Source organism: Tyto alba, unplaced genomic scaffold (assembly GCF_018691265.1).
Source record: "Tyto alba isolate M040663 unplaced genomic scaffold, T.alba_DEE_v4.0 Super-Scaffold_6, whole genome shotgun sequence".
Classification (NCBI taxonomy): Eukaryota; Metazoa; Chordata; class Aves; order Strigiformes; family Tytonidae; genus Tyto; species Tyto alba.
Window position 1 is genome coordinate 12466653 of NW_024881327.1, and position 19572 is coordinate 12486224.

At 36.6% G+C, this 19572-nt stretch overlaps 1 protein-coding gene across 3 annotated transcripts in view; it reads left to right on the plus strand.

Annotated features, from left to right (window-relative positions):
• GRID2 (glutamate ionotropic receptor delta type subunit 2) overlaps positions 1–19572 on the plus strand; it is a 746686-nt gene that overhangs the window by 249857 nt on the left and 477257 nt on the right. The window lies entirely within an intron of this gene.

Below are 19572 nucleotides of genomic sequence, written 5' to 3' on the forward strand. Positions count from 1 at the left end.
ATGTTCAATAGGGCCATATTTCTGTGTGTATACTCTCGGCTACAGATATTGAAATTTTGATGGTGGAACGCACAAGGAAGCAGCCAGAAGCATCTCCTTTGTAGAGTATTGCCTGTGTAATGCTGTGCAATGCGCATGTAGTTCATATTTGGCACAAATGTAACATATCCTCTGATGACAGTACAAAAATACACACTCAGAAATCTTGGTGCAAACCAGTAAGGATGTGGCATTAAGTACTTCTAGTCTAGATGAGCGAGCAGCTTGTACCAATGGAGAGAAGGAGTCACATGAAACGAAAGGCAGAGCACCAGAGAACAGATGGACATATGAAGTCAGGCATCTAATTGCAGTACATATCACATTACTAAAAATGAGCTGTAGGGAGAGTCATCAGTGAACTGCAATAGTGTGTGGTCAAAGTGAGACATGTTAGACACTACACTGAATCTACATGGAAAGCTGTTGGAATGATACTGGAACATTTTTATCTCTTCATAACTGAATGGTTGTGTACCTATTCAACTTCTGATAGCTGAAAAGGAAATTTTAAACAGCTCTCAAAAAATACTATGATAGTTACATACCTGGAAAAACTTATGGAAACAGTCTTTTTTTACTCAGGCTATATCTTGAATACTGGTAAATGGACAGAAATTTTGGTAAAGACCTATAATATCTGGAAATTAACTTGTTTTACTTATTTCCTTTAAGTAGATCCAAAATAATAATACAAAAACTCTGATGCATTAAGAAGCTCTGATCAAAGGTAACTAGTCAGGGACCTCCTGCATCCCCCAGAAGTTAGATATCATTGTCACTACTCCAGTAAAAATGTCTGCTTAGTGTTCAGGAACCATAAAAACATTAGGCTGTGTTAAGAAAGTAAGAGAGACAAATGTGGAAAATATTATAAAGCTGTCATGTACATCACTGGTACAGTATTTTGTGGAACATGAGGTTCACTTTTTATGCCTCATTTCAGACAAACCTACATCAAATAGGGTTAGTGTGCAAGGGACGTGGGTTATAGATGGTGGAAATCTACTAAATGGTCTTATTTTTCTCTTAGCAAACACCACAGCTTATTAAAAGAGATTATTTAAGGCTTTCTGCTCTTGTCTACAAACTTTGAGACACTGAGTGCATTAATATTTAGCATCAAAATCCCAATTTCCAAGGAGAAAGCCTTGCAATGAAATATCATTTGGATTTCAGAAAACATGGACCTTACAAAATTGACAGAATCAATGCTGAACATGAGCTATGTAAACTCCAACTATAACTTGGTGTCATTCAACTCAGGTACTATATCACTTTCAAGTTGACTAAACGCTTAAGGTGTGAATTTAGGCAGCTTTTTTCCCTGTTAGCATCAGTCTCCCTTAATTTTATTAGTATTAATGCTACTTTTTATTTGTATTCCTGTTTATCCTCACTTCTATTAAGAAATTTTTAGTACCACAATAAAGACTAAGCAGCTATATTTCAGACTGTGCATTGTTATAGTTAAGTATATTAATTAACTAGAGTCTTGTTAGAGACCATAACAGTGACATATTTATTGGAATAACAAGTGCTGTTTTCTTCCAGAGCAACAAAAACGCATTTCAAAAGTTTCAGAATTCTAAACCTGCAGTATGTCAGCCATTGGTTTGCAATTCAGGAAATCATAAACACTAAGACAGTCCTATATATTCTCTGAGTCTACCCTTGGGACAAATTACTGTGACTTCCACACAGCCACATTAGTAATTAATTTGACCCATATTGTTCAGAGCATTAAAAAGATTTAACCTCTCTTTGCTATCTGCTAGCTTTGGGAAATGCCCTGGGTTCTGAGATCCCATGTTCCATTTAATTTTACCAGTACCTGAGGGAACTGGCTTTTTAATTACACTTCTGGCTAAGAGGACATGGACAGGATGGAACCAGATGAATGATATTTCCTGGAAAATCAATAGGCTAATTATAAAGAAAAAGTAAAGCTCCATTTCACTTTTGCTTGAAAGTCAAAAATACTGCCCTTACAAGATAGGACTTTTGCTTGTATATATGGTTCCTTCATTTCTAAATGACAATCAAGATGGTATAAGACGCAGCAACGGAGTACAAAGGTCAGGGAAGGAAGACATCCTGATTTTGATTTTAAAATCAGCCATGAGTTCAGTCATGGTTCTTACTTGAATCCTTTATGTTTTCTGGATGAGTCAAAATTAATTCCTAATTTTACAGAAGAATATTAGAATATTTAGAGGTAAATACTCTTTTGTGCCACAGTGTAGAAAGCTTTATTTTTTTTTTCCTTTTATATCCATAAAGAAAAAAGAATAGAGTCTTCCTTTTTTTTTTTTGTCAGTTGATTCCATTTTAGAAGAAATGTCTATCTGATTGTAGTCCTTTGGATAGTATCCCATTCATGTGACCAAGTGTCAACACTGATTATGTATAAAGTGAAGATCACCCCTCTTTTAGGGGGACAACATCTAGTTGATGTGATTTATGAGGCTAGTGTTACTGAGTATTAAATGTATTATTATTTGAAGTTTTGTGGTACTGCTCATAATGATTTCTGTAACTCTTCACCAGTTTGCATAGCTTCAATAGCTCTTGACTTTCCTGTTTGAAAATTTACCGCTCGGTTAACCCAAAAAGTGTGTGCTAATTTGCTGCAGCTTGAGGTTTAAAGGAATTATTTTTTTTTTTTAGCTGAATTGATATCATATAAACTGAAATAGAGCATGGAGAAATTCCCATATCAAATGCCTGGATCAAACGTATTTGAACCTTTAGAAGCATCTTATTTCTACTTCTAATTTTATCTGTAATAGGTTCTCAGCTTTCTAGACTGTTATGTTCCAGCCAAGCTGTTGTTCAGGTCATTGTGGCCATGCAGGTATGACTAATTGTGAATTCAGTGGCAGAAGTTTCTGTATTGTGCTCTGGTCTCATGTACTCCACCCCTGCACAAAGCCTGCCTGACAGCCCTCAGGGTATGATGCTCTTATAGCTCTCCTAATCAAAGAACATTACCCTTAATGCCTGATGTATCCTATACTTTTGTGAATTCTGTTAGTGAATTAGGACCCTTTATCTCAGAATTAGTTATGGCAGTACATGCCTTTGGTTTGTAGTCCTCTTACATAGCATCCTTCTGTATGCTCGTTACATTATAAGAACACTGATGCTCAGCAGAATGCATAGGAGGGAAGCCATCAGTGAATTTGAAAAAAAATGTGAAGTCTGAGTCATCAGCAGCTCAAATCAACACTTTTTTTTTTTTTTTTTCTCCCCTCTTTCAACAGCTGTGGACAGACCCTACCTTTTCATTTTTTCCATCCTTAAACTCATCATTGTAATCCTTTGCATCAGGCAGAGGAACGTTGTTAAGTTTAATTAAATTTCATGAACAGCTTTGTAATCCTCCTATGACAGTCACTACAGGAACATCTTGTATCATTATTTATTTTCCAAGTGTTTTTACCTAGTTAATGGGGGAGAATGTAAACAAAGAACATGTACAGAAGGGGGAAAAAAAAAAAAAAAAAAGAGATGGTCAGTACATGGGAGAAATTACACAGAGTAAGAGAGAAGTAAATGAGATTTTTTTAAAAAGAGGAAATCAGGAGAGTAGCTTCCAAAAAAAAAGTGAAGATGATGAAGAAAAAATCTGTATCTGAGTGTTCTTTTATGTAGCATAGGCACTTTGGCAATATCTCTTAAAATATGCCTAGTATACATATTCTGGTATATTAGAAATACAGGTTAATTATTAGCACAACTGCATTACATGTATGTTATCTTTTGTCTGCCATATCTGAAGCTCCTTAAGAGTAAATGGGAAATTTTACTTTTTTTTTTTCCCCCTCAACGTTTACTTTCATATTTCTGTTACTCCTTGTTTGGAATCACTTCATTTGTAATTTGTTTCAGAAATCCATACTATTCATGCTTGAAATTCTTTGAGTGAGACTCACTCCCTGACAATTTTTCTTTCTTTTTTTTTGGTAAGATTTGTATGATATGGTATGGTTTATAAATTGTCATTTTCAACTTCTTAAGAGCACAGACGTAAGGAGTGATGAGTTGCACTAATTTTTATATAAATCTGTCTTCTGATGTCTCCTAAAAGACTTCCTCCATCTCTGTTGACTAAGGCTATGATTCTAACAATAAACAGTTTGAAAAGTCAAAAATTCACCACATAGTTGTTTCCTAATCCAGTAAGAAGGTTAGTCATACTTCTGTAACTGAATGCTTTTTGAGAATACATTAATGAATGTGCAGAGGTGTGAAGATCCACAGCATGCTGTTACCCAAAGCGCTGGTGGTATTGCTATTCATTTTCAGGCCAGTGGATGGAATACGTTTTGCGCTTTTGCCCATGAGAACCAACTTGTTTGACTTAATACTTATGGAGGAAAGTGCTTCACTGGTTTTGTAGCAGTTTATTTTCTGATCTCACATTTGCTAATCTTGACATGTCTAAAGTAGTAAACTCCTAAATTCTAGGTCGGGCTTGTAGACAGGAGAGGTTATAATAAAATGTGATGAAAGTGTGTTTCTCAGTGAACGTCTAGACTGAAGATCTGCAATTCCAGGGATTTGCTGGTCATCCAGAATGCACTACTCAAGTGCACACAGGATCACGAGAACATCATCCACCTTTTTCAAATTTGCTCCCTTTCAGCGTTAGGAAAAATAAGACTCAGAAGTGGAACACAGAAGGGAAATCTTGTTACTTCTCTTTTAGGTATCTTATTACTGTACCATAGGGCCTGACTATTAAGTTTCAACTGTTTGCAACTGCTTAGAGTTTCTGGATTTTTTCATTTTAAATATTGAACTTCTGTTCTGATAAACTTCAAGCTAGGAATGGAAGTTGTTTTGAAGAGCTTTTTGCATATGGCTATCTTGAAATTAACTGCGTTTTACTAGTTTAAGGAATCTTCAGTGCACTGTGTTTCAGCCATTGTTGCAATGATTAGGTAATATGATCATCACCAAGTTATTTACTCTCAGTTTAAGACATAGCAGGTGAAACATGTATACCACATGTTTCTCAAAAGCATGACTTTACTCATATCTGCAATACAGATAACTGACTTCAGTGTCAGACTTGCAGTGTACTTCCCAGCATGTTTTCAACGTCAGAACTAAATACTTGAGTCTTTTAACAATTCAAAATGTCTAGTGAGTTCAGATTTGATCTGTATGTCATTCTGAATGGAGGGGTTTTCTTTGTTTCTTAGACTTTTTATTTGGGACAAAGACTTAAAATGGTGATTTTTCTGGTACATGCATCATTTCTGTTAGTCCTTTAAATGAATCCCATGGTGAGAATTTCCGGATGTCCTAAAGAATAGTGTTCCTCAATTTACTTCTTGCTTCTAGAAAGGGGATGTAAGATTTCAGAGAGTTACAAAAGGTCCGTCGTTTTGTATAGAGTTTGTTTGGAAAAGCACTGAAATGTAACTGCATACTAAAACTTCTCAAAATTTGCTCCTGCAGTACATAACTCAAGGTTTTCCTGGAGCATTGGTATTTATAAACGATGCAAAGTGGGATGAGAGTACTGAGATTACAGTAATTTATCATATACCTAATCTAAATAATCTCATAGACAGATTTCTGTTTTGGATTAATTAAGAGGCTGCCAAAGGAGATATTTAGTCAGGAGTGGGAGAGTATTTGAGACAGTTGGTCCATGCTTATGCTTTGGGTTTTGAACCTGACCCATGTTAAAGTGTGTTGTTAGCTCTTGAAGCTTTTTCCAGCATTTTCTGCTGCATGGTGGAGATCACAAGGTATAATTCAGACAGTAGCTTGAATATTTCTTCTGCTTTCTGTAGCAGACTGGAAAGGGCATTGGGGGGGTGTGACAGCTGTAGAGAAAACAAAAAATTAGCAGAGAAATCAAACTGAAGAGTTCTTGCTCTAAGAGTGAGGTCTGGGCTGTCAGTGCCATGGTGAGAGACTTGGGACTTACATGTTTCAATTAAATACTAATTGAAGTCCTGTTTTGTCAAAGGGAAAATAAGTTGACAGGAGAAAGCGGGAAGGTTCTTAGGAACCAAAAATAGTATTAGTGGACTATGAACCGTGAAGTTGTATTTGCAAAGAGGACAAGGCATGCAGTATTAGCAGCTACTCTGAAATCTTGACTCTGACCCTTTTAACTGGCATCAGGGGATGTTTAAAGAGTATCTGCAGTTTGAGGGTCACATAGTCATGACAGGCATGTCAAAATATTTGAGATATGGTGTATAACATGATAAACAATTTCTTATAGTGGCTTTTTTCAGTGATTGTGGGGGAGAGAACAACTGTGGTATTAATTGTAGCTAGTAAGATTCATACTTATGCAATAGAGGATGCATGTACACTTATGTAAATACATACCATACAAATTGTTGGCAAGCTATCTGTGCTTTTGGCACATATATGAAATAAGGTCCTACTTCAATAGATGTGTAGTGAGACTTATGGTTGCCATGGGAACTGCTACTTTACGTGTTGTGAGAATGTGCTTATTAATGTTGCACACATATTGAGATTTTAACGTGGGCTTTTTTATTCTAATTAGGCTGGTTGTGTGTACTCCTGCCCAGCTAAAAAGCGGCTCAGAACAAATCAATGTTTTCATTATTAGATGTTTATCAGATCCAGAAACGCTAAGAAAATTGCTTTCTGTCAAAACAAGGGGAGAGAGGAGAGCCACTGAGCCTTTGTCTCATTAATTTTACAAGAAGGGAAGAGTAGTTTACAGTTAACACATGAAGATAACATCTGTTTACTTTGATAAACCTTACTGGAAACTTGATAGGTTAAATTTTAATACAATGCTTCTGTGGGCTGTCATGAGAAAAAATGGCAGTATGATTTTATTAGAGAGCTTAGATAGCATCTATTATTCTGATTTTATTTTCACAAGCTTTTGGACAGAACTTAAACAGAAAAATCGGTTTCAAGTAAACAGATTACAATGTTGAATTTTCAGGAAAACCTTGGAGACTTAAGAGGAGAATGGTCAAGAGACTGGCAATTTTTTATTAGTGGGATGATAATGACAATTATGAATGGTTTATTCTAAAGGGACAGTAATCTTTCACAGAAACTGTTCTGGTAAGTGTCCAAAATGTAATTTATTTGGTTTACTGGGAACTCTCTAAAAATTAATTGCTGTTGTCAGAATGTATTCCTTAAATTGATATAGTCAAGTTTTTAATAAAACTTTTATTGTTTATAAATTACTATAATCTTCCCTCTGCTTTCTCAAAGGTGTGTCTTCCTAACTATTTCATGCGATTGTGTATTTTAAATTAATTTAGTTGTGTACAAATGCTTCAGCCTTGTTATCTGAAATGCAGGTTCTAGACCAGGACTGTTAATAACTTTGGATAGAAGGACAGATGCATATGCGTGAGTGTGTATTTGTAAGTAACTGAAGCAATTTTGAAATTCACTGTAGATTTTTATTAGTATTTCTAAAGAATTAAGTAAGGACATTTTTTGGAATTTTGTAGTATATTTTCATGATACTTTGTTCGTGTGGTACTTTCTTTTGGATTTCTTTTCTTTATCAGAGGTTTACGCTCAAAGAAGTAAATTCCAAATAGAACTGGAGGCAATTAATTACTCAGAATGTAATGTTTTCCAGCAGTGAGATGGTTCAGCTGTAGATCCAAACTCCATGCAATAACTTGCTTCAAAAGCACAGACCTTCTTAACTAAGAAGAAAGTAATAAAAGTAATGAGCTCTTAATGAATCTGTTAAAGGAGCTGAGATGAGATTTACTCAGGCTTATTGGAAAGCAGACTTCTGATAGTTTCTTTGACAGCATAGGGCAGTAACAAGTCACAGATGTACTTGGAATTAGTGTGTTAGGCAGCTGTGGCTGAATGCCTTGTAATAATTTAATAAATGTGAGATAAGGTGTCGTTTCCTTTCTGATAACTAGAGAGCAAGAGAATTCGCCCTCTTGAAGTTGATTATGATAGATTTAGTTCCTATTTATCTTTACTTCCTCCTCTCCTCTGTGCTGACTGCTCAGTGGCTTCCTGGTCAAGATTTCCATTAGGAGAGCTGGTAGACATTACCATGAGAAATGTTTTGTGCCTTTTCAAAAGGAAGTCCCATAGAGGCGGGATACTGCATGGATGAGTCCTGAGCTGGACTGTCTGAAGTGAAGAGGAGAAAGGCAAAGCTGTAAGGGGATGTGGTGGTTCACTTTTGAAAGTAAAGTTGACATTTATTTTACATATCTGTTTAAGGTGCTACTTCAGGCTTGACAAGTCTAGGAAACCTGCTATCAGTAGAAATTATGCTGGGCAGTAATTAAAGTTTTAAGGATATAGGGATCACAAACTAAAATGACACATGTAGGATGTGAGACTAGCAAAATGAGATCATAATTATTTTCTGTGAGAGGTTATCTTACTTAGAGAAATAAGTCTCTAATCTGAACCTCAAACACACAAGATGTCAACAGAATTGCATACCTGGCTGAGCCCAGTGCACTTTGCCATTCCAAGGCTTAGTAAATTTTCTTTAAGAAATATTGCTGTGATATTATGAAGTGATAAAAAATCAATGAGGCAATGATTTCCCAGTCAGATGGAGTGCTTTGTTGTTAAATTAATTCTTTCACCTGAGGCTGCAAGGGCTAAAAAAAGTTGGAAAGCATTGCTGAGTGACTTGATGGAGATTTACTTGCTGTGTTGTTCCAGAGAAGGCTAAAATGAATCTGTAAATGATGTTTTTGACTACAGTAGGGCACCTGCAATTATTCACTTTGCCACTCATGGAAGACATCATTGATTAAATTCCAAAGCCTGTTGACTGTAGTAGTGCGGCTGAACTTACTCTTATCTTGAGATTCTGCATTTCCAGGGTGCACTTAAAGTTGTTTATTTGGTTGATTTTTTTTTTTTAAACTAACAGTAGAGATATGGAATGTGTTCACTATTAATAGTGCTTCCCTCTGAATTATTGGCTTTTTGTTTCTGACAAGATAAAATACGAGATGCAAGGTTAAGAACTAAAGAAAGAGATAGGTCTATTTGCAATGGAAGACTTCAGTTATTTCCCATAACTTCTGCTGAGATTTAGTAAAACTCATGAGAACATGTTGAGCAAAAATAATAGTTTTGTCATGTAAAAGTTACTGAGGTACAATATGCAATCCCATAATTTCACCATAACCGGTGAGGTGGTTAAAACTATGCTGATAGACAAGAATTCCTCAGTTTTCCATGTCACTTGTGTGATTTGCTGCCAGTTATGACACTCATAAGATTATGAAAATGTCATTAAAATGCTGTAATGAAAGTTTCAGAAGTGGAACAGTCTGAATAGCATTGGCTTTTACAAAATGAGAGAAAATTAACAGTATTCAGGGTTTTGTCATCAAAATGAATTGGAAGTAATATAAAAAGGAAGCATTTCGATGTCATCCCAGAAACAATGGAGAGTGTTTAAGTTTGAGTGACTGTAAAATTAAAAAGGGAAGTTATTTTGTTTTCAGTTATGTTATCAGTAGAAAACAGAGAAAATCTTTAAAATCCTGCTCACCTATAAGTAACTGCTGTGGAAGTCTGGTATGTCAACAATTTAATCTCAGTAGAAAAATGTCTTTGAGAAGGAAGCGGTCTCTTTACATAAGTTAAAACAGGCACAGTCATCACACATAAATCTATATCAACAGGCATTGAGCCATTTTCTGTGCATCTGTTTTGATCCCTATCTGTATGTTGGCCATTACTTCTTCAATTTAACACACAAAAGCAATGCAGGATGCATACCCTGGCATACTTACATGTAAGGTAAAGACTGACAAAGTTGAGATGACCACAGACATGTCAAATGGCCTATTCACTCTGCAGTTCTTTTTTGAAGAGTGAGTAATTTACAAAGTTTGTCTATACTGATGTATTCCTGAGACTAATGGGAAAAGACTGAAAGCTTAAGGAGGAAACTGACTCTTGGTGCCTCACGTTTGGTATAAGTCCTCTTCCTACGGAGTTATTAGATATTTTAAACAAAGAAGAGTGACATTCTTTTTTAGGTAGAAATTAGTTTAAGCACCTGACTCTGACAGAAAGTTATGGGCTTTCTAAACCTGAAATTCTTTGCATCTCTCCCCATCCTAGTAGTGGAGCTCAGATTTGACTGATTATTTAACTTGTCTTGAGATTAGGTGCATTGAAATCATGTTTACATCTCTAAAATTCTTTGTGAACCTGGCCTTGATGGAATTAGGTTTTATTTCCCTTGATTTAGTTTTGGCTGCCATAGGCAGTGTCCTGATTATACTTTGAATATTGCTGATTCTGGTTTGGAGTCACCTAAGTCTTCCCCAGAGCCTAGGTAGGAGATGAGCATGGGTGATACCTCCAGAAATTCAAATTCCCTTCATTGGTCTAGCTTGGTTTTCAGTGCTCATCAACTTTTCCAGCTGTGTGAGCCTCAGGAATCTATAGAAGTGGAGTGATCAGTGTTTATTGAGATAGGCCTATTAACGGGGAAAAAGAATTCTTTTCTGGCTTCTGCTACTTTCTCCAAATAGGAGACTGACTCTGGGAAAAGGTAGAGGTTAACAGTGCAAAAAATCCCAACAGAACTTCGAAAAAGTTATGTTTAAAAACAACTCCAGAACTGTGTGATAATAGCTTTTCCTGTCTTCACCAATACTTGTGAATTACTGCACTAAGGTAAAAGACAGGAACAAATTTTTTTCACAAATCTACCTGTTTTTGTCCTGTAAAAGTTACCGAGGTACAATATGCAAACTTTTAACCCAGTGTGGGATTAAATGTGTAATGAGATAGCAGAGTCTGCTTGCAGTAATGTTGTGGTTTAACTCCAGCCGGCAACTAAGCACCTTGCAGCTGCTTGCTCACTCCTCGTCCCTCCAGTGGGACAGGGAAGAGAATTGGAAAAAAAAAAAAAAAAAAAAAAAAGTAAAATCTGTGTATTGAGATAAGAGCAGTTTAATGACTGAGATAAAATAAAATACAGTATTTGTAATGAAAATGAATATAGCAAAATGAGAGGAATACAACCCAAGGAAAGACAAGTGATGCACAATGCAATTTCTCACCGCCCGCTGACCAATGTCCAGCAGTCTCAGAGCAGTGATCTGCCAACTCCACTCAGTTTATATACTGAGCATGACGCTCTATACTATGGAATATCCCTCTGGCCAGTTCGGGCCAGCTGTCCTGGCCATGATCCTGCCCAGCTCCTTGTGCAGCGGCTCGCGGGAAAATGAAAAATCCTTTGCCTGGGGTAAGTGCTAGTTAGCAACAACTGAAACATCAGCGAGTTATCAACATTGTTCTCACACTAAATCCAGAACACAGCATTGCACCAGCTACTAGGAAGAAAATTATCCCAGCTGAAACCAGGAGAAGCAGCACAGGTGAATTGTTTTCTGTTCAACTGGATCATCTGCTAGTGATGAGGTGAGGTTAAGAAATGCTAGTGTTTGTCAAAAAAACCCACTTTGCTACTCTTGACTTCTTTCTGAGGCAAATTTCAACTCCTTCGTGGTATGAGCAAGACCTCTTAGCCTAAGCATTTTTCATAGTATTATGGTCTCAAACTTGAAAGTTATCAACTGCACTTGTAAAATGTCTAATTGTGAAAACTTACCTTGCGGTTGTTTTCATATTCTTGCAATTTATAAATCATTGTTATCCTTTTCAGCAACTGAAGTCATACTATCAGACAGCTTTTCGGGTGAAAGAACAGCTAAACAAGTATTACTTGCCAATAGTGCTCTAGTGCTGCTGACCCTCATACAAAATAAATGACTTAAGCTTAGTTTTAAAATACTTTATGTTCTGTCTTACTCTGTGACACAAAGCCTAACTTTCCCTTCCCAAAATGTGTGAGGTAATAGCAATAGCAAGGAGAGAGTACTGAAGTGCTACAGTGAGGTTAACTGGAAGGTTTTGCTGCTTGGGAAGTTTTAGGTGCTAACTTACACAATGTTAAACTTCAATGTTTCTGAATTTCAAGGGCAACTGAAAATGAGACAATGTACTCTCTCCTCTTTTGTGTTCATAAACTGTACTGAAGTAAGATCTAGACAGCCCCTACTATCTGAGAAACTATGACCCAAAATGAAGTGGAAGTTTTCTTCAACATGTCATTTTGGGATCTTTGTTACAGAGTAATGGTCAGGGGAGCTGGAAATTTCTGTCTTTCTGTAGCTATGATGATAAAACTGAGTTCTGAAAAACCTCTCTAGACTATCTTAAAAACTTGAAATACTAATTGAAGGTTTGAAAGTATGTCTGTGATATATAATTTTAAATCACTCATGCAGTGGTCAGAAAGAGAATCATAACAAACCCACAAGCATTTCTGGTAATAATTACATATATTTTTTTAAATGTTTCTTCTGAAAGGGGTGCTGATACCTTAAAAAAACGAAATGCCTCATGCTATTGAGCAAATAATATGACAGAGATTAAAAATAAATAAATTGCTGCTGAGATTTAGTAAAACTCATGAGAACATGTTGAACATAAAAACAGCAATCTCACTGGTGATGTATTAAAGTGCACAGACGGGGTACCTTTCAAAAAGGTACGTTGCTATTCTGAATCTCTGAAGTGTTTCTGTCACTTTTGACAATGTACCTTGTATATCTGTCAGTTAGTCTTACAGAAAAAATATTTCTCCTTGCTAAAGTCTTTAAACCTCTGAAGTTCAAGTTGAAAACGAAGGGAAGGTATTAATTTCTGGCTGAAAAGCAGATTTTTTTTTTACTTTTGTTTTATTTACATCCATTCTTAACTGATTATTGATTCCGGAAGAATCCTGAGATGTATCTTGATATTTTAGACTGCATAAATGACTGGGGCTGAGTTGAAGAAAGCATCATTTATTATGAAGTTTATTTCAGCTGATCACTCTTATTTTGGAAGCCAGATACATAATGGGAAAAGGGAGACTTGTAGGCAAATCTGTTACCTCTCCATGGCATTTAAAGGGATGGCTTTTCAGGGCAAAAAGGCACATTTCAGTATCGATATGGGTGTTGGTATAGGGAAACATAGTAGTTTGAGATCTCAGATATGATCTTTTCTTTGTAATTTCTTAGGACTTCCAGAAGTACATATGTACTTAGATTTCAGTTCAGCTGCCTTTGAAGATTACACATAAAATACACAAGTTGTGTATTTTTAGCAGGCAAACTGGTTTGACTTTGCGTCAGAGTATCTGTGCGTGCAGTTAAGAAACTTAGACATTGTTCTCATGACACAAAACGTTATTTCTGCTTTCTGAAAAAATTACAAGAAGCTGTTGCAGAGCGGAGATATGCTAGTTCAAGAGAAAAGTGTAAATTTGTATTTATTCAGATGGTATTATATTTGTTTTCTAGCTTTGGACTTGTTTTCTGCATTTCAGTCTTCAGATCATTCAGCCTTTCATTCCAGGAAATAGGGAAATTAGGAACTTCTACACGAAACGCTTAAACAAGAAGTTCCCAAACATAAGGATATATTAATGCACAGAACTAGACTTATTCTGGCACAGTAAGAGGAACCAAAGTATCCTGTGTACATATCAAGAAATGGGAATTATGGCACAGCATGCAAGGGTACCCCATGAGCTTTGGTTTGTAATGGTAAGTGGGTTTATGGGGCAGAAGGGCAATGGAATACTGAAGATAAAAGTAAAGATTAAATCAGAAAATAAGGTAAATATGTTTTCAAACAAATCTAACCAGATACTCTAAAGATTTAACCAATTTTCAACAGAGGATGGGGTCATAAGGAAGGGCAAAAAATGCTCTTCTAAAATCCTTATATTTGACTTTTTCACTAACATATGAGTTTAGTAGTTTAACTGCTAGAAAGCGTTTCTGAGGAGTTCTTTAGAAATCAGGGCAAGGTGACAAGCAACATTATAAGCTCTGATATTTTACTGAAATTGCCGGAGGGCAAAAGTCTTCCCGTGATTTTGAGGGGAGTATTGGTCCTTTGCGTCAAATTGTTTTATCAGGAAAGTTCCATAATTTTTTAAATGCTGAAGTCTGATCAAGTGTTAGAATATATATGAGCCTAGGCCATATTTAGGTCTTTTAGTTGTATGTGGGTTTTTGTTGTTTCTGTTTTTTCTTTTTTTGGGAGGGAGGTGATGTTGGTTTTGTTTTGGTTTTGTTTTTTTTTTTTTTTTCCCTAATGCAATTTTTGAGGTATTTTTATTTCTGGCTTAGGCTGGATCTAGACGCTAGTGTCAAAGTGGGAATTTTACTCCTGTAGTATTGATTTCTCTGTACAGTCTAATCCCCTCTACCTGCACCTGCCCTGCAACTTCTTCCTGAACTACCCATTTCAGCTATGTATCTTCCAGGGATCCAAAGTCTTGCTCCAGCACAGCCCAGTTACATAACCTGGTCTCAGATGTCTGAGAAAATTGTGAAGTTATAAGAAAGATCTGTGAGACAGACTGTAATAAAAATAATTAAAAAAAAAAATAAAAAGGTAAAATTACAGGCAGAGGCAGAACTGTAGAGACAAGTATTATTAGTATCTCAAAGAATCAAGAGAAAAAAATATGGTGTGGAAAAGTATAAGAAAATAAAGAAAATAGAGAAGCTGATTGGAGGTCAGCAGATGTGTGAGCCAGTCGGGTCACTGGTGCCAGCAGAGGTGTTGGAGGGTGGCAGCTTGTCCACATGGGGAATCTGCTCCAGGGAGCTCCCCAGGCTGACCCCTCTCCTCCAGGCTTGGGTCTGCCTGATCAGAAGAACCTCTTTGAGTCTTATATCAGGGTAGTGAGTAGCCGAACAACTCTTAAACTTGCTGTCTTGTGTGTGTGCTTATCAGTAAATAATTGCTTTATACTTTTAAGCTCTATATGTATTGCTCGTGCAGTATCTTTGCACATGCCTGAATAAACTGACACAGAAGAGGGTTGGCAACACACCCTCACACCCACCCACCCACCCAACCAACAAGGTATCTAAGTATATGAAGAAAAAAAAACCCTAAACAAAAACACAAACAAAACCAAAATCAAGAACATTTTTTCAGCACAGCTTATCCTGTGATTCTTTTTCATTCCTTCCTCAGTGACGTACAGGTAGGACAACCTTCAAAGGGAAGAGTGATTCAGGGCTGTTGAAATCCAGTCCTGTTTGCACTTCTTATTTATCTGCCTGTTGATTTATGTTAAGGATGTGGTTCCAAAGACAACACATACCGTTACTGATGATTCTCAAAATATTCTGTGTTGTCTACACTTTTTCTCTCTGTTGTTACAATAGCAACTGTAGATGGAGTACAATTAATTAATATTTCCCCAGTAATTCAGGTTGCATAAGGTGTGTGGGAGATGTATTTTGATATTTCAGATTATATGTGCTTTGTATAATTCCTCAGTTTAAAATTATTTCAAGTTTTAATATCTGTTAATCCGACTTGATTTGTATCCTGACCTTCAGTATGAAAAGCTAAGTTCACTCTTTCAGCAGCTAAGGAGAAGAGTTGACATTCTGTTGGGTTTATTTCCTTGTTTCTCATTTACTTTTGTTTTGCATTTTGATTTTGGGTTTATTTTGGCTGAAAATTTAGTTTAGCTGAAGAGATTTAAAATATGTATCACTGGAAATCATATTTTCTGCTTTGAAATTTATGTGGCTGGTATCTGATTTCAATCCACCCTCATTTTGTCTTTTGGATAATAGATTCTTTCATGTCCTTCTTCACCCAGACCCTTCTCCTTTCTTTCTTTCTCTCTCTAATGTAATGTCCTCATGGAAATTAAAGCCGATGCAGTAATAATATTTTTCAAGACATCATTGCTAAAATGTACGTGACATTTTAAACTATTAGATTTATTGAGAAAAATTAATCCAGTCAAGTCAGGGAGATAATGACATCTTTTTAAAGAACACAGTCAATTTATATGGAAACCAATATTTTATTTACATCATGGTATGTTAAAATACTTAGTGAGCAACACAAGGTGGATGCACGGGGCCTGGTTATTTAAAAAGGCTGGAATTAGTTTATCCCATTAATTTAACTAATATAGAGAATGGTATTATTGGAAACAGACAGGTGGTTGGACTTCTTGTAAGACCCTAACAGAAAAATGTTTTGTTTGTTCTATAAATTCAAGATTTTCTTTAAAGTACTGGTACTTGGTGCAGCTCAGAAAAAGAAGAAGCCAGGTAGAAGCTAGACAACTTCACATGATATCTTTGTAGAATTGGAAGCAAAAGCAGAGAATAATGCACAAAATAGAGAAATATCACTGGGCATTCATGGAAAATAGCCAGCTCCAAGAGCAGAAGTGTTTGTGTTTTGTTTTTTAAAAAAGAATTAATGAATTAGAAGCTGAATTTTCAAGTTCTTTTAACAGATGTGTTTTGGAACAGAATCATGATGAAACAGTAGGTCTGTTGGCCATAAAAGAATGCAAAAGCCATATTATAGTGGGATTGAGAAGGTGAGTCAAGAAAGGTGGCAAGGGGACTTTAAGGGGGGGAAGGTGAATAGAAACATAGGATAAATGTTTCAAATAGATGTAGTTGCAAAGCTACTGACAACTGATTGTGGCAGAGCTGTGGGTGAAGAGAAGGGTGCTGAACAAATGTGATAAATGCTGTAGGGCAGTGGTACTTCTCTTAGGTCCTATATTGAAGCTTCTTGGACTTTTGTAATTTTAAGTTAGTGCTGTATGCATTGCAGGTACAGGACGTCTTTAAAGCAGGATTTATGCTTGTGTTAGCAGAATTAAGCTGGTGGCTGGATGCAAATCTATTCTACTCTGGACTTTAAAAAATGCATTTTGTTGAAGGGATTGCATATGAATATATAAAACGAGAAAGAACAATGAACAAAGAAAATATCATGTGCAAAGATGAAGTAGAAAATGAAAGATGAAGGGCTTTGAGTTGAGTTAAAGGTGGAGTGGGGGTGGGGAGGGAATGTAATGAAGAGGAAACATATTCAGAGCAAAGACAAGCAGTAAGCAACCTGAAAAACCTAACGCTACACAACCAAACAAACTGTGCTGGGAGGGTTGGACTTTCAAGTAGCCCTACATTGTTTTACACTTCTGTCAGACGCCAAGCTGCGTTTCTGTACAGTGTAGAGGTATTAAAGATGAGGTTTTCAGTAAGGGGCCTGAAGAGTTAATGTTTAAGACCTACTTTTTCAGTAAGAAATTATTGATCTTGTCTCACTTTTGTGGGTTATTTTTAATGAAGCACTACTGCCAGAAGCAATATATACATGTCTAAGCTTTCTGCTTCTCTTTTCAGAATGTGATCATTTAGAAGTGGTTGGGCAGACTCTGGTCCATATACTTTCTTCCTACTTGCTTGCTTCTTTCACATAACATCCATCTGGGAAGCTTCAGAGACTCCTGAGCACAGCATGCCTATAGGAATAGGAAAATGCATAGTAGATAATTGAGTCCTCATGCTAGAACTGATAAGCAACTTGAAAAAAAATGACTGCAAGAAATTAATATAAAGGTTTATGACTGCATCTTACAAGCAACTCTTCATATGTCTATGAAGCATTAGTATCCATAACAATGCACAGCTTAAAATGGTCTCAGATGGAGCTGATAGTTTGATAGACAAAGTGGAGCTACATAAACCTTTACGCTGCTGTGATTTAGAAGGACTAAGAAAAAAGGACCTTAGACAATTACGTTCTGAATTGTTCTACTTTCGACTTCTATTGGTCTTTACATTTTCCTTTAATTGAGCAAGTGTCAGCTAAGCATTCTGTCGATGGGCTTATAACAGTGATTCATACAGTCTCCTTCACCAGAAGAAATTAAGTGATTTTGAAAGATGAAGTGGTCAAGGTGATTTTTTCCAGAGCACTCTAGTTGATGTGTGTTGGTGTGTTTATGTGTATATCTGGATGGTTACAGCCAGACTTGGTAGTGTGATAGAGGGCCTTCTAGTTAAGTTGCTGGAGATTTCGTGTAAGTATATGAGCAGGTGATAGGAGATTACCACAAACGTTTCTAAGAGGGTTTTACAAGGTGAAATTAAGTGTGTGAGAGAGAGACTGAGATTCTTAATGTTAATTTAGGAAGAAAAAAAAAAAATTGAGACTTCTTGATTGCGACAACCATGGCTTCATTGACTTAGACACACAGAGTGGGATGACACAGGAATTAAGGTTGTAGCTTTACTTATCCAATGTAATTGACATAACTGTAACTGAGCATAGGTTGCATTTAGTGTATACATATAAGGTGACCACCTAAGATGGTGAGGGTATTAAAAAAATCCTTCAGGGGGAAAAAACAAGGAGGTGCGTTCAGCTGAATTTTAAGTGTTTTTCTCCTCTTTTCCAAGATCATGGTCTGCCAGCTTGGGTTCTGTAAAGGGTTTTATGAGTCATGGCTTAAGAGCCATGAGGTTGTTTCTGGATCTGCTAATTGCATAGGCTAGTAACTAAAGCTCACCTGCTGAGTCTTTGGATAGTTTGCTAACTTTCTGATGCAGCAGAGGAACACCTGCTCTAGGCAGCTTCTGTTTTTTCCTGGTGCTGTGGAAGGGTAGGTGGTCAGTCCTTGTTCATCAGAAAAGAACAGCGTTGCTGGTCTCTGCGGTGTTACAGGACCATGTGCTGGTAACACAGATGACTCTGCTTCTGTTGTGGCCTGCTAAGGCTGAATAAAGGAGCTGCTATTTACTTTTTGGCATGAAGTTCAGACTTAGGTATTCTTGTGCGCCTAGCATGCAATCATCTTTCTTATTGGGGCTCTGATAATGGTTGCCATTAGTGAGTAATCTTCCTGCCTGGTCAAATCTTTCACTAATGGGAAATCTTCTCTTAAAAGTTTCCAGGCAGAATCTGGGCAGGGCCCTGAAACTGTTATTGCTACATGCGGCTGTTTGAGACCAGGCATATAATTGCTAAGAGCATCACGAAAAGTACCACTACCACTGAGTGATCATTAACAACAGAGTCTGGACTGAATTCAGCACTTCACAGCTGGCCATAGTCAAGAAATGGAATTACTAGAGTAACTATCGTAAGCAAAAATATCAGAATTTGTGGTTTTGAATTTTGTGTATATATGAAATAGTTGCATGAATACATTGGCTGTAGCTAGAAAAACAAGCTTTATTCTTAACTACATAGTAGATGAGCCTGTATTTCAAATTAAAAGGTAAAATAAGCTTCAGTAGGAAGCCCTATACTCATGATCAGCAACAGATTTTTACTGAAATGCTTAACTGCATCCCCAGTGCCAGTACTTGAAATTATTTGAGTTTGGATTATAGCATAATATAATTTGACACTGGTAGCTCTGTAGAAATTTTAAATATGTAAATGCATATGCATGAAAACCTGCTCAAGTGATTTTCTATTCACTTCAGTGTGCTTTGGATGATCAATCATTAATAATAGTAATAATAAAAACCCAAGAGGTTATGATCTTCTTCAATTTTTGAGGATTGCAATAGCACCTCTGAGATTTTGTCATGCACCTCTGAAATGAGTAGCAAATCTGCTGTTGACTTTGGAGGCTACCCTGTTAGTATTTACAGCATGCCTGCTGCTTCTGGG